The following is a 15059-nucleotide window of genomic DNA, read 5'->3' as shown; positions in this document are numbered from 1 at the left end:
ATCTACAGGTCATTTTAGAGAGAAATGACAACTTAACATTGAGTCTTTCAATACATGAACATGATATATTTTCCCCATTTAATTAGGTCCTCTTTAATTTCTCTCAGCAATGTTTTGGAGTTTTTAGTGTGCAGGTCATGCACATCTTTTGCCAAATTTCTTCCTAAGTATTTCTTATTTTTTTATTATTATAAATGATATTTCAATTTTCAATTGGTGATTATAGAAATACGGTTAGCTTTTGTATATTGACCTTATATCCTGCAACCTTGATAAACTCATTTATCATAGCAGCTTTTTTGTCAATTCATAGAATTTTCTACATACACAAAAATGTCATCTGTAAATATATAACAGCTTTACTTCTTCCTTTCCAATTTATTTGCTTTTAATTACTTTCCAAGCAGCTTTGCTCTCAATGTTTGAATTGATTAAAATGTGTGAGGTTTTGTGGGTCAAGCAGACTTCACTCAATGTAGGTAGGATTCAATCGTCTTGCAAGGAGCCACCCAGGAGTCTCAGCTACAGAAGGGAATCACATGACAACAGGATGGGAGGTGACAGTGAAGGACCTGGAGCAGGAGCTGGGAGCAGGGAGACTGGTAGAAGTCCAATCATAGTGAGATCTCCCACAACAAGGAACCAACACTGGGGTGGATTTCCCCTTTAGGCATGTTACCCCACAAGACCCAGCATTTAGACACTTGCCACACAGTGGGCTTCAGTGGCCCCACAGGCAGTGTTGGCCAGAAAAGCATCACCAACCAACAGAGAGAACAACACAACCAGTCACTTAGATAAGAGACTCTTGTCCTCTTTCTCTTTCCTCCCTGTTCCAACACAATGAAGGGTTAGAGCCCAAAGGGAGAGGAAAAGGCTAAATGAGCTCATTCAGTCCCCCAGTATGAGGAAGGGGGATACAGAATGAAAAGAGCACGTCATAACCCTCTCCCTCACCCCCCCCCACACACACACACACTACAGTCCCTATAAAAGGAAAATTTTGAAATCAGATATGAAATTGAAGTTTCAAACAAATCAGTCTTCTAATAACCAACGACCAGGAAATTATTATTTTTTCCTAAGATGCTATTAAGGGATCTGCTGTACAGGAGGGAAGGGAGATTTAACATAGGTCTTGAGGGGTGTGATAGCAGAAAAATAACAATTCAATGTTGTACCACACTAACTGAGATAGGTCAGTAAGTCAGAAATATATTGTTTAAAGATATCTAATAAATTAGTTGACAATATAAATAATGAATTTATCGGATAAAACCTGTTGGAAAGACCTTCCTGTGTGATGCCAGAACATCACGAGTGTTCTAGCAGATCCCATGACCTGGGACCTGTTGAACTGGGCTGAAGCACCTGCAAGCTCTTGAAGCGAGTGGTCTCACCAAATGAGAAGATGCATTTAAAATGCACTTGTTGGGCAGAACACTCTTTGATATAAAATGTAGTCATGTTTTTTGAATCTGTCTGCTAAAGCAAAGGAAATAAAAGCAAAAATAAACACATGGGACCTAATTAAACGCAAAAGCTTTTGCACAGCAAAGGAAAACATCAACAAAACAAAAAGATAACCTACTGAATGGGAGGAAATATTTGCAAATGATATGACTGATAAGGGGTTAATATGTAAAATATATAAACACCTCATACAAGTCAACATCAAAAGACCAAATAATCTGATTTTAAAAGGGGCAGACCTGAATACACATTTTTCCAACGAAGACATACAGATGGCCAAGAGGCATATGAAAAGACACTCAACATCATTAACCATCAGAGAAATAAAAATCAAAACCACAATGAGATATCAACTCCAACCTGTCAGAATGTCTATCGTCAAAAAGAACACAAATAGAGTGAAGACTGCCGCCATGTCCTGCCTGCCATCTGCCACACACAGTGCAGTGTTATTCCAGGACCTTGCTTCACACAGGTCTGGACTCAAAGAAGTCTAAAAATCCTCAACAGCAACTCTCCGGTAATTAAGCAGCACCCAGCAACAAATGAGCACAGGTCCCTGGCACACCCTCAAACCTGCTTCTCACTGAGTGCCATGATTTCTCCAAATACCTCCTATACGAACTGAGAATAATGTAACTCCAGAAAAGAGGAACCGCAGAGGCCTGCTCCGCCCTTGCTGTGAGACCTGGGAGACCCAGACAGAGTTTCAAGCTAAGGACCCTCACGTCACCCTCAGGGTCTTGGTGCTCCGGCTGGGTGTCAGGCCTGTGTCTCTGAGGTAGGCGAGCCAAGTTCAGGACCTTGGTCCACCAGAGGCCTCCCAGCTCCATGTAATATCAAACGGTGAAAAAAGGCTCTCCCAGAGATCTCCATCTCAATGCTAAGACCCAGTTCCACTCAACGACCAGCAAGCTACAGTGCTGGACACCCTATGCCAAAAAACTAGCAAGACAGGAACACAACACCACCCATTAGCAGAGAGGCTGCCTAAAATCATAATAAGGTCACAGACACCCCAGAACACACCACCGGACGCAGTCCTGCCCACCAGATAGACAAGATCCAGACTCATCCACTAGAACACAGGGACCAGCCCCCTCCACCAGGAAGCCTACCCAACCCACTGAACCAAACTTAGCCACTGGGGGCAGACACCAAAAACAACGGGAAGGGGCTTCCCTGGTGGCGCAGTGGTTGGGGGTCCGCCTGCCGATGCGGGGGACACGGGTTCATGCCCTGGTCTGTGGGCCCGTGAGCCATGGTCGCTGGGCCTGCGCGTCCGGAGCCTGTGCTCCGCGGTGGGAGAGGCCACGGCAGTGAGAGGCCCGCATACCGCAAAAAAAAAAAAAAAACAACAGGAAGTACGAACCTGTAGCCTGTGAAAAGGAGACCCCAAACACAGTAAGCTAAGCAAAATGAGAAGACAGAAAAACACACAGCAGATGGAGGACCAAGGTAAAAACCTACCAGACCAAACAAATGAAGAGGAAATAGGCAGAAATTCTATTTCTACCTGAAAAAGAATTCAGAGTAATGAGAATAAAGATGATCCAAAATCTGGGAAACAGAATGGAGAAAATACAAGAAATGTTTAACAAGGACCTAGAAGAACTAAAGAGCAAACAAACAATGGTGAACAACACAATAAATGAAATTAAAAATTCTCTAAAAGGAATCAATAGCAGAATAACTGAGGCAGAAGAAGAGATAAGTGACAGGGAAGATAAAATAGTGGAAATAACTACCACAGAGCAAAATAAAGAAAAAACAATGAAAAGAATTGAGGACACTCTCAGAGACCTCTCAGACAACATTAAGCACACCAACATTCAAATAATAGGGTTCCCAGAAGAAGAGGAGAAAAAGAAAGGGACTGAGAAAATATCTGAAGAGATTATAGTTGAAAACCTCCCTAATATGGGAGAGGAAATAATCAACTCCAGGAAGATCAGAGTCCCATACAGGATAAATCCAAAGAGAAACCCTCCAAGACACATATTAATCAAACTATCAAAAATTAAATACAAAGAAAAATTATTAAAAGCAGCAAGGGAAAAACAACAAATAATATACAAGGGAATCCCCATAAGGTTAACAGCTGATCTTTCAGCAGAAACTCCACCGGCCAGAAGGGAGTGGCAGGACACATTTAAAGCGATGAAAGGGAAAAACCTACAACCAAGATTACTCTACCCAGCAAGGATCTCATGCAGATTCGACGGAGATATTAAAACATTTACAGACAAGCAAAAGCTAAGAAAATTCAGCACCGCCAAACCAACTTTACAACAAATACTGAAGGAACTTCTCTAGGCAGGAGACACAAGAGTGGGAAAAGATCTACAAAAACAAACCCAAAACAATTAAGAAAATGGTAATAGGAACATACATATCAATAACTACCTTAAATGTAAATGGATTAAATGCTCCAACCAAAAGACATAGACTGGCTGAATGGATACAAAAACGAGACCCATATATATGCTGTCTACAAGAGACACACTTCAGACCTAGAGACACATACAGACTGAAAGTGAGGGGATGGAAAAAGATATTCCATGCAAATGGAAATCAAAACAAAGTTGGAGTAGCAATTCTCATATCAGACAAAATAGACTTTAAAATAAAGACTATTACAAGAGACAAAGAAGGACACTACATAATGAAGAAGGACACTACATAATGATCAAGGGATCAATCTAGGAAGAAGATATAACAATTGTAAATATTTATGCACCCAACACAGGAGCACCTCAATACATAAGGCAAATGCTAAGAGCCATAAAAGGGGAAATTGACAGTAACAAAATCATAGTAGGGGACTTTAACACCCCACTTTCATCATGGATACATTTCCAAAATGAAAATAAATAAGGAAACACAAGCTTTAAATGATACATTAAACAAGATGGACTTAATTGGTATTTATACAACATTCCATCCAAAAACAACAGAATACACTTTCTTCTCAAGTGTTCATGGAACATTCTCCAGGACAGATCATAACTTGGGTCACAAATCAAGCCTTGGTAAATTTAAGAAAATTGAAATTGTATCAAGTATCTTTTCCAACCACAATGCTATGAAACTAGATATCAATTACTGGAAAACATCTGTAAAAAATAGAAACACACGGAGGCTAAACAACACACTACTAAATAACCAAGAGATCCCTTAAGAAATAAAAGAAGAATTCGAAAAAAGTACCTAAAAACAAATGACAATGAAAACATGACAACCCAAAACCTATGGGATGCAGCAAAAGGAGTTGTAAGAGGGAAATCTATAGCTATACAAGCCTACCTCAAGAAATATTTGAAATAAACAACCTAACCTTACATGTAAAGAAATTAGAGAAAGAAGAACAAAAAACACCCAAAGTTAGCAGAAGGAAAGAAATCATAAAGATCAGATCAGAAATAAATGAAAAAGAAATGAAGGAAACAATAGCAAAGATCAATAAAACTGAAAGCTGGCTCTTTGAGAAGATAAAATTGATAAACCATTAGCCAGACTCATCAAGAAAAAAAGGGAGAAGACTCAAATCAACAGAATTAGAAATGAAAAAGCAGAAGTAACAACTGACAATGCAGAAATACAAGGATCATGAGATTACTACAAGCAACTCTATGCCAATAAAATGAACAACCTGGAAGAAATGGACACATTCTTAGAAAAGCACAACCCTCTGAGACTGAACCAGGAAAAAATAGAAAAAATAAACAGACCAATCACAAGCACTGAAATTGAGATTCTGATTAAAAATCTTCCAACAAACAAAAGCCCAGGACCAGATGGTTTCACAGGCGATTTCTATCAAGCATTTAGAGAAGAGCTAACACCTATCCTTCTCAAACTCTTCCAAAATATAGCAGAGGGAGGAACACACCCAAACTAACTCTACAAGGCCACCATCACCCTGATAACAAAACCAGACAAAGATGTCACACAAAAATAAAACTACAGGCCAATATCACTGATGAACACAGATGCAAAATCCTCAATAGAATACTAGCAAACAGAATCCAACAACACACTAAACGGATCATACACCATGATCAAGTGGGGTTTATCCCAGGAATGCAAGGATTCTTCAATATACGTAAATCAATCAATGTGATACACCATATTAACAAACTGAAAGATAAAAACCATATGATCATTTCAATAGATGCAGAAAATGTTTTCGACAAAATTCAACACCCATTTATAATAAAAACACTCCAGAAAGTAGGCATACAGGGAACTTACCTCAACATAATAAAGGCCATATATGACAAACCCACAGCCAACATCATTCTCAATGGTTAAAAAGTGAAACCATTTCCTCTAAGATCAGGAACAAGTCAAGGTTGGCCACTCTCACCACTATTATTCAACATCGTTTTGGAAGTTTTAGCCACAGCAATCAGAGAAGAAAAAGAAATAAAAGGAATACAAATCAGAAAAGAAGACGTAAAACTGTCACTGTTTGCAGATGACATGATACTATACATAGAGAATCCTAAAGATGCCACTAGAAAACTACAAGTGTTAATGAATTTGGTGAAGTTGCAGGATACAAAATTAATGCATTCCTATACACTAACGATGAAAAATCTGAAAGAGAAATTAAGGAAACACTCCCATTTACCACTGCATCAAAAAGAATAAAATACCTAGGAATAAACCTACCTAAGGAGACAAAAGACCTGTATGCAGAAAACTATAAGACACTGATGAAAGAAATTAACGATGATACAAACAAATGGAGAGATATACCATGCTCTTGGATTAGAAGAATCAACATTGTGAAAATGACTATACTACCCAAAGCACTCTACAGATTCAATGCAATCCCTATCAAACTACCAATGGCATTTTTCACAGAACTAAAAAAAAAAATTTCACAATTTGTATGGAAACACAAAAGACCCCAAATAGCCAAAGCAATCTTGGGAATGAAAAATGGAGCTGGAGGAATCAGGCTCCCTGACTTCAGACTATACTACAAAGCTACAGTAATCAAGAAAGTATGGTACTGGCACAAAAACAGAAAGATAGATCAATGAAACAGGACAGAAAGCCCAGAGATAAACCCACACACATATGGTCACCTTATCTTTGATAAAGGAGGAAGGAATGTACAGTGGAGAAAGAACAGCCTCTTCAGTACGTGGTATTGGGAAAACTGGACAGGTACATGTAAAAGTATAAGATTAGATCACTCCCTAACACCATACACAAAAATAAGCTCAAAATGGATTAAAGACCTAAATGTTAAGGCCAGAAACTATCAAGCTTTTAGAGGAAAACATAGGCAGAACACTCTAAGACATAAATCACAGCAAGATCCTTTTTGACCCACCTCCTAGAGAAATGGAAATAAAAACAAAAATAAACAAATGGGACCTAATGAAACTTAAAAGCTTTTGCACAGCAAAGGAGACCATAAACAAGATGAAAAGACAACCCTCAGAATGGGAGAAAATATTTGCAAATGAAGCAACTGACAAAGGATTAATCTCCAAAATTTACAAGCAGCTCATGCAGCTCAGTATCAGAAAAACAAACAACCCAATCCAAAAATGGGCAGAAGACCTAAATAGACATTTCTCCAAAGAAGATATACAGGTGGCCAACAAACACATGAAAGGATGCTCAACATCACTAATCATTAGAGAAATGCACATCAGAACTACAATGAGGTATCACCTCACACCAGTCAGAATGGCCATCCAAAAAATCTGCAAACAATAAATGCTGGAGAGGGTGTGGAGAAAAAGGAACCCTCTTGCACTGTTGATGGGAATGTAAGTTGGTGCAGCCACTATGGAGAACATGGAGGTTCCTTAAGAAACTAAAAATACAACTACCATACGACCCAGCAATCCCACTACTGGGCATATACCCTGAGAAAACCATAATTCAAAAAGAGTCATGTACCACAATGTTCATTGCAGCTGTATTCACAATAGCCAGGACATGGAAGCAACCTAAGTGTCCATAGACAGATGAATGGATAAAGAAGATGTGGCACATATATACAATGGAATATTACTCAGCCATAAAAAGAAACGAAATTGAATTATTTGTAGTGAGGTGGATGGACCTAGAATCTGGCACACAGAGTGAAGTAAGTCAGAAAGAGAGAAACAAATACCGTATGCTAACACATACATATGGAATCTAAAAGAAAAAAAATTGGTTCTGAAGAACCTAGGGGCAGGACAGGAATAAAGACGCAGACGTAGAGAATGGACTTGAGGACACGGGGAGGGGGAAGGGTAAGCTGGGACGAAGTGAGAGATGGGCACGGACATATATACACTACCAAATGTAAAACAGATAGCTAGTGGGAAGCAGCCACATAGCACAGGGAGATCAGCTCGGTGCTTTGTGTCCACCTACAAGGGTGGGATAGGGTAGGTGGGAGGGAGATGTAAGAGGGAGGAGATATGGGGATATATATATATATATATATATGTATAGCTGATTCACTTTGTTATAAAGCAGAAACTAACATACCATTGTAAAGCAATTATACTCCAATCAAGATGTTAAAAAAAAAAAACACAAATAGCAAATGTTGGCAAAGATGTGGAGAAAAGGGAACGCTTGTACTTTGTGGGAATGTAAATTGATGCAGCCATTGTGGAAAACAGTATGGAGGTTCCTCAAAAAACTGAAGGTAGAACTACCATACGACCCAGCAATACCACTCCTGGGTATTTATCCAAAATACCCAAAAACAATAATTTGAAAAGATACATGCACCCCAGTATTCATAACAGCATTATTTACAATTGCCATGATACGTCCATCAATAGATGAATGGATAAAGATGTGGTATATACATATGATGGAATACTACTCAGCCATAAAAAAGAATGAAATTTTGCCATTTGCAAAAACATGGATGGACTTGGAGGGTATTAAGCTAAGTGAAATAAGTCAGAAAGAGAAAGATAATACGTGCTGTATGATAGCACTTATATGTGAAATTAAAAAATATAACAAACTAGTGAATATAACAAAAAAGAAACAGACTCAGATAAAGAGAACAAACTAGTGGTAACTGGTGGGGAGAAGGAAGGGGGGACAAGATAGGGGTAGGGGATTAAGAGGTACAAAATACTCTGTATAGAATAAGTTGCAAGGATATATAGTACAACACAGGGAATATAGCCAATATTTTATAATAACTATAAATGGAATATAAGCTTTAAAAATTGTGAGTCACTACTGTATAACTGAAACATATACTGTACATTAACTATACCTCAATAAAAAAAAATTTGAAAAATAAATTAATTTTTTAAAAATAATGCATGTGTTGGCCCTCTATCTCCTAGACAGTAAAATAAAAAAGGCTGAACTAAATTCTCTGTGATCCTCTTAGCTCAAATGTCTTTTTCAAAATAACCAATTTATATTTTCCTCTTGTTTCTAAATATTTGGGATTTATCTCAAAAAGAGTCATTTATGTATTCCTCAAATAAACCATGCCTGTGCATGCCAATGAACTTTGGCCTATGTTGCCCCTGCAAGCTAAAATGCCTCTCTCCTACTCGCCATCTGGAAAATACCCCATCATCCTTGGAAAGATCAGCTTCCGTGAATCCCTCTCTCTCACTCCCCAGGTAAGAATGACTCTGCCTGCCCTTCTCTGACTCCCACTGTACAAAGTTTATTCCTCCATGGCACAGGCTTTTGGTTTTGGTTTTGTTTTTAAAGGTAGTGAGTTGTGTCTGCTGTCTTCTTCCTAACCCATCTCTCCTTTAAGGACAAAACCCAGCTTCTAGCCGTTTCCCAAGCAAGTCTTTATCATACAAAACTTAAGTGATGGAAGAACAAGAAAAATGAAAGCAGAGAGGTTAAGGCAATCAGTATAATAAAGAGATGAGTCTGAAAGGGGACTGGAGAGCAACTAGACAGACAGCATGGGCCAAGTTTGTGGGACAGTCTGGGGAAGCTTGCAGTGAACGAGGGGAGAGCTTTCAACAAACGGTGCTTGAATCATGCCAAAACGGTACCTTGGTGCCATGGCTGCTATTGTTGGTATGAGATATGTGGGGGAGGGGAGGAAGCAGATGTGTTGCTAGGCTGTACAAAAGGCATTGCCTTTGGCATTCTTAGAGAAATTTCCATAGAGTTTAAATTGTTTGTCAGTCATTCTACATTCAGGGAAGGGGTGGGGGTGGGATGAACTGGGAGATTGGGATTGACATACACACACTACTGTACATAAAATAGATAACTAATGAGAACCTACTGTAGAGCACAGGGAACTCTACTCAGTGCTCTACGGTGACCTAAACGGGGAGGAAGAGAGTGGATATATGTATATGTATGACTGATTCACTTTGCTGTACAGCAGAAACACAACACTGTAAAGCAACTATACTCCAATAAAAAAATTAATTTGTAAAAAATACCAAGAATTACAATAGAGATAATAAGTAGAATTTATGTTTCAAATAAAATAGCCCTGGGGCTTCCCTGGTGGCGCAGTGGTTGGGAGTCCGCCCGCCGATGCAGGGGACGCGGGTTCGCACCCCGGTCCAGGAGGATCCCGCGTGCCGCGGAGCGGCTGGGCCCGTGAGCCATGGCCGCTGGGCCTGCGCGTCCGGAGGCTGTGCTCCGCGGCGGGAGAGGCCGCAGCAGTGAGAGGCCCGCGTACCGCAAAAAAAAAAAAAAAAAAAAAAAAAAAAATAGCCCCTATATAATAAATAAATAACAGTTTTTCAGTCATTCTACATTCAAGCTATCATGTCTTTAAACATGACCGCACAGTGAGGATGGAGCTTTAAGCTAGTGACATCTGTCTTGTAAGACTCAGCAACTTGTAATTATACTTTCATGTCTGTTTTCTCCTCTCACCCGCCCCCAACCCTTCCTCCAGCCTCTCCATGAGAACAAGGACTGCGCCTTTTATCCACTTGCCCTGCTTCTATGAATGAATGATTCACTTAGAAAAGGAGACTTTCTCTGGAACCCTGCACACAATCCCCAGGCAGGTTCTAGAAGCATACAAACGGATACATATGGAAGGCTTCAGAGCTCTGGGGTCCAACAGGTTTGGGTTCTAATTCCAGCTCTGCCACTTACTAGCTGTGGGACCTGTAACTCCCTAAAGCTCAGGTCGCTCAACTGTAAAATGGTGGACATCCTGGAACCTGCTGCATAGAGTTGTTAAGACAACTAAATAAAATAACACATATTAAATACTAAGTACAGTACCCAACACAAACATACACGTTACAGAGATGTAGACATAGCATATCTAAATATATTCAAACACATACAGACACATTCAGCTTCCATTCTGAAACTTCCCTGAGAAACACTCTTATCTCTTAGGTATGTATATATTAAATCCAGCATTTTCTAAAAAGAGACAGTAACACTATCACAGTTATTATAAGTATGTTTAATTGACTGAAAGAGAGCATTGGGCACAACCTAAAAGTATATGCATCACTTTAAACTATTAATCTAACTTATTTACATCATATACATATCTATCTGTCAAGCAAAGGTTAATAGAGAGTTTATGAAATTGGGAATGCAATTAAGTCTCCCGGGAATCTCAGTTGGAGGCCATGCCAGTTTCTATGGTAACCAAAGGGCTCAGGCAAAAAATGGGGGGAAGGGAGGTGATTTAAAAGCAAGATAAGCACATAAATATAGCTCTTGTCTACCTTTTCTTTTGAGTTCCAATAAGCAATCTTGGCTGCATTTAAATTATTATACAAAGGAAAGTATAAATCAGATTAGTCTTTCACCTCCTAGAATTAAATACATTTTTGCAAGTGATTCCAGTTTTTAAAAATGTATCACTTCTCAGTTTATGAAGTGTGTCAGGTATGTCTCAAATTCCCCAGGGGAGAGAATAGGCGAGGGGATTGAAAGAACACAACGAGATATCCAAGATGTCCAGGATGATTAGACTATACTGCGAATAACCTTCTCAACACCAGCTAATTAGGTTTTACTTATGGTCTCAGAAATTGCAATTAGGCCAAAGGGAGAAAATGTAAAGAATTGGTTTTCCTGTGACAAATTTCACAACATCACTGAATTGAAGAAGAGTTTAGTAATCACCTAGTCAAACCCTTGATTTAATCACCAAAAACACTTCCCTTGAGAAATTAACTTAGCTCCCTAATTTAGGTGAGGGAACTAGATACCAGCAGAACCATGGTTAGAATCTGAGCTCCCTGACTATAGCTCGTACTGTAGTCTACACACCACTTTCCTCTCCTTCACTTCTTTTTTACATGCAAAACTTAGGAACGCTCTTAACCAAGCAAGTCATTCCCAACTGCTGAACTGTCTGATTATTGCAGGTGGTCTGACTTGTTTTGTAAAACCAAGTGAATCTTATTTTGGTACACTTCACCTAAGTTCTTAATTTCATTCACATTTAGAAGCAACTTCACATTTTCCATTAAGAAAACACTTTATGGAAGTTCTGTGAGTACCTACCTGTTTTATCTGACAGTCCAGCAGCTCCGTGTTCATTGCCAGCAATGTGCTCCTGTATGTATCCCACACAGTCTGTGTTAAGAAGAGCCTGAAAGAGAGAGGCCACCAGAGAAATTCATATAGGATCCACACAAGATACTGATTTAAAAAAAAATCAGGAAAATCCTATTGCATAGTCTCAAATTTTCATCCTGCAATCTCAAGTGATTCCTTTGTAAAGGGGAGATAAAATGGGATAAAGAAAAATAGAATAGCATTATAATTCAGCCAGCATTGTTAAAACAGTGAATTCCTGCTTCTCTCCCAAGGTTTGCACTAAATGAAATCTGAAGTTTCTCATTTTGTTTCAAATAAATATAATAGATTCCATAGTGGACATGGTGATCTCTCTGGGTCTCTGCATACATGCAAAAGTAGTGCTTGGTGCAAGTGAGGAGACAGGTGGCTGGACTAGAATCTAATTCTCCACCTCTAATATTTCAAGACTGAGAAAGGATATCAAAAGTACAGATAAGATGCTATACTTACTTCTACAAACCACATTCTCTCTGAAATTCTGTCTTCTGATTCACAAACTGGAGATAATCCCAGCTAAGCATACCTCGCAATGTTATTATGTGGATGAAATGAGGGTGTCATTGGAAATTTTGATTTATTGTGAAACTCACCCTGGGTGTAACAGCCACTGTGCTTGCCCTGCCTCTCTGTCCTCCTATGGGACACTTCCCCACCCACAGCCTCTATGAAACAGGTAGCCATGTTTTTTCATGTAACCCTACTGTCTGTCACATGCCCATTCAGCTGATGCAAAGGACCACTGCTCCAATGCCTGGCCAAACACCTGTGTGGCCTTGCTCACAACAATAAACTAGATCAATCAGAAATTTGAACCAGGACACACGCTAAAAAAAAAAAAATAGTGTGTGAGCAGTGGGAAGTGTAGTGAAAAGGTCCAAATGGACGGAGTGGGTCAAGAAGCAGAAAGTACGGGGAAGGAGGGGTCAGTTGCTGGCAGGACAGAAAAGAGACCCGAGGAGGGTAACTGAGTTTCACTGAGAGCAAAACACTGGAGTAGAGACCCAGGAGCTGTCATCACCAGGTCTCCCCAAAGCTTGCTGGAAACAAGATTCACCAATCTTTTTTATCTCGCTTCCTAAATAGTTCTCTGTATCTCCTCCACTGCCACTTTGGTCCACTGTTATAAAATTAGTCAATTAATTGGTTAATAACCCCCCATCATTCAACATCAAGAATTATTTTTTTAATCTTAAGAGTTTATTGGAGGAAAAACTGATTCAAATCGAGCAGCCCCAGACCAGAAATTGTTAGGAGGGCTCCACCAACAGGAGCTTAGAGAGAAACTTCCATAGAGAAAAGGCAGAAGCAAAGCAAGGCAATTATCAATTGACTGCAGCTTAAAGCCTGGCTGCCTATTTGTGACTGGTTGTCCTCGGTGTTTTCAATTTGTAACCTTGAGGCAGTTACAGGCTGAGACTTTGGTTTGCTTTCAAAGGCCGCCAAGGCATTAGAGTCACCTCAATCTAATGGCTTCCTTGTTTAACTAATTTAACAATTCCCCCCTTTGGATCATCCACTCATATGTGAGAGATTGGCCCAAAATGTGCTATTAGCACCACTTCCAGTCACTATCAGAGTTAAGTTGCCCTTGTCTAATTGCGAAACACATAGGTTATGATATCATAGCCATGGAAAAATTGTTTTTGCTGTTTACCTCACTGGTCATCTGGTTTTGGTTTCTCCAAGCACAGTGAGACCATCTGATTTACTGCTGATGGCTATGAACACGCATTTAAGACCTTTAAGAGAACACAGGTCACCAGGGAGACTACAATGAAAACTATTAGGAGGATAACACTAAAAACTGAAGTACACCCCTTAGCCAGGGCCCCTGTGAACCAAATCAGTTGGTGTCAAACAAATCAAAGAACGTCCCCAAAGAGGCATCAACCTCTTTTAGTCAAGTGGTTTTTTCATTAATTTCTTGTATTTGCTACAATACCAGAGGTGCTGATCCAGCAGGTTGTATTTGCTACGCACAGACTCCTCCTTGCTCAGTCAGTAAATAATAAGACAATTCTATTGTCTAATATCATCTTAGAAAGAAAATACAGGGACTTTTGTTGTGCAGCTATGGCCTTAGCAGTAAACTCAGCAACGGCTGCCAGAGTTAAGGAACATTATCTTCCCATGCGGTAAAAGAGAGAAAAAGCAAGTAGCAAAAAGGCAGAAAGAATAAGGGTTGTAAATTGGAGATGAAGATTTTGATCTATGATCTTGGGAGAGCTGTCTACCACAAGATGCAATCTGCTTCTGGGGAGGAATCTTCCTAGTCATTTATTTTAGATCTCCAGCTGGCGTGCACTTCCAAGAGTCTGGAGGACACCTTTTTTTTCTTTTTAAGGGCTTCAAATGCTTGGCTATCTATCTATTTATTTATTTATTTATGGCTGTGTTGGGTCTTCATTTCTGTGCAAGGGCTTTCTCTAGTTGTGGCAAGCAGAGACCACTCTTCATCGAGGTGCACGGGCCTCTCACTATTGCGGCCTCTCGTTGCGGAGCACAGGCTCCAGACGCGCAGGCTCAGTAGTTGTGGCTCACGGGCCTAGTTGCTCCGCGGCACGTGGGATCCTCCCAGACCAGGGCTCGAACCCGTGTCCCCTGCATTAGCAGGCAGACTCTCAACCACTGCGCCACCAGGGAAGCCCTGGAGGACACCTTTTTAATTGGGGGATGTGGACCCAAGGTTCAAATCTCTGCTGTTTGGCTGCCAGCTGGATAGTGAGGAGGATCTGGTATGGTCACTTCCAAAAAGATTCTGGGGCACTCTTTGTTGTCAGTGATTCCAAATCAGAAGGACGGAAGAATATTGGAAATGTAAGTTGGGAGAGCTGTAGCCAGATATCTGAGGAAACTAGAATTCAGGATCTAGTTCAGTTTACGGATATACAATAAAACCTCAAAGACAATGAACAAGGCTAGAATCTGATATACACAAGATTGTACTATAATATTTTACTGAAACATATTTTTTCCTCTACAATCACCCTCATATCTATCAAGGATAATCACAGTAAGACTAATTTGTTTGCAAA

General features: G+C 39.8%; 1 long non-coding RNA gene across 7 annotated transcripts in view; it reads right to left on the bottom strand.

Moving 5' to 3' along the window:
- The window catches only part of LOC307175696, a 245785-nt gene that overhangs the window by 153476 nt on the left and 77250 nt on the right, over window positions 1-15059 (bottom strand). For all 7 annotated transcript variants that reach the window (XR_013824419.1, XR_013824420.1, XR_013824421.1 and 4 more), the window contains one exon: window positions 11947-12034. This is a non-coding gene — a long non-coding RNA (uncharacterized lncRNA). The remainder of the gene's footprint in view (window positions 1-11946; window positions 12035-15059) is intronic.

The sequence above is a fragment of the Stenella coeruleoalba genome (assembly GCF_951394435.1).
Source record: "Stenella coeruleoalba genome assembly, chromosome: 16".
Taxonomy (NCBI): Eukaryota; Metazoa; Chordata; class Mammalia; order Artiodactyla; family Delphinidae; genus Stenella; species Stenella coeruleoalba.
Note: the sequence above shows the minus strand (reverse complement) of the source record. Positions and strands in the feature narration are given on the sequence as shown.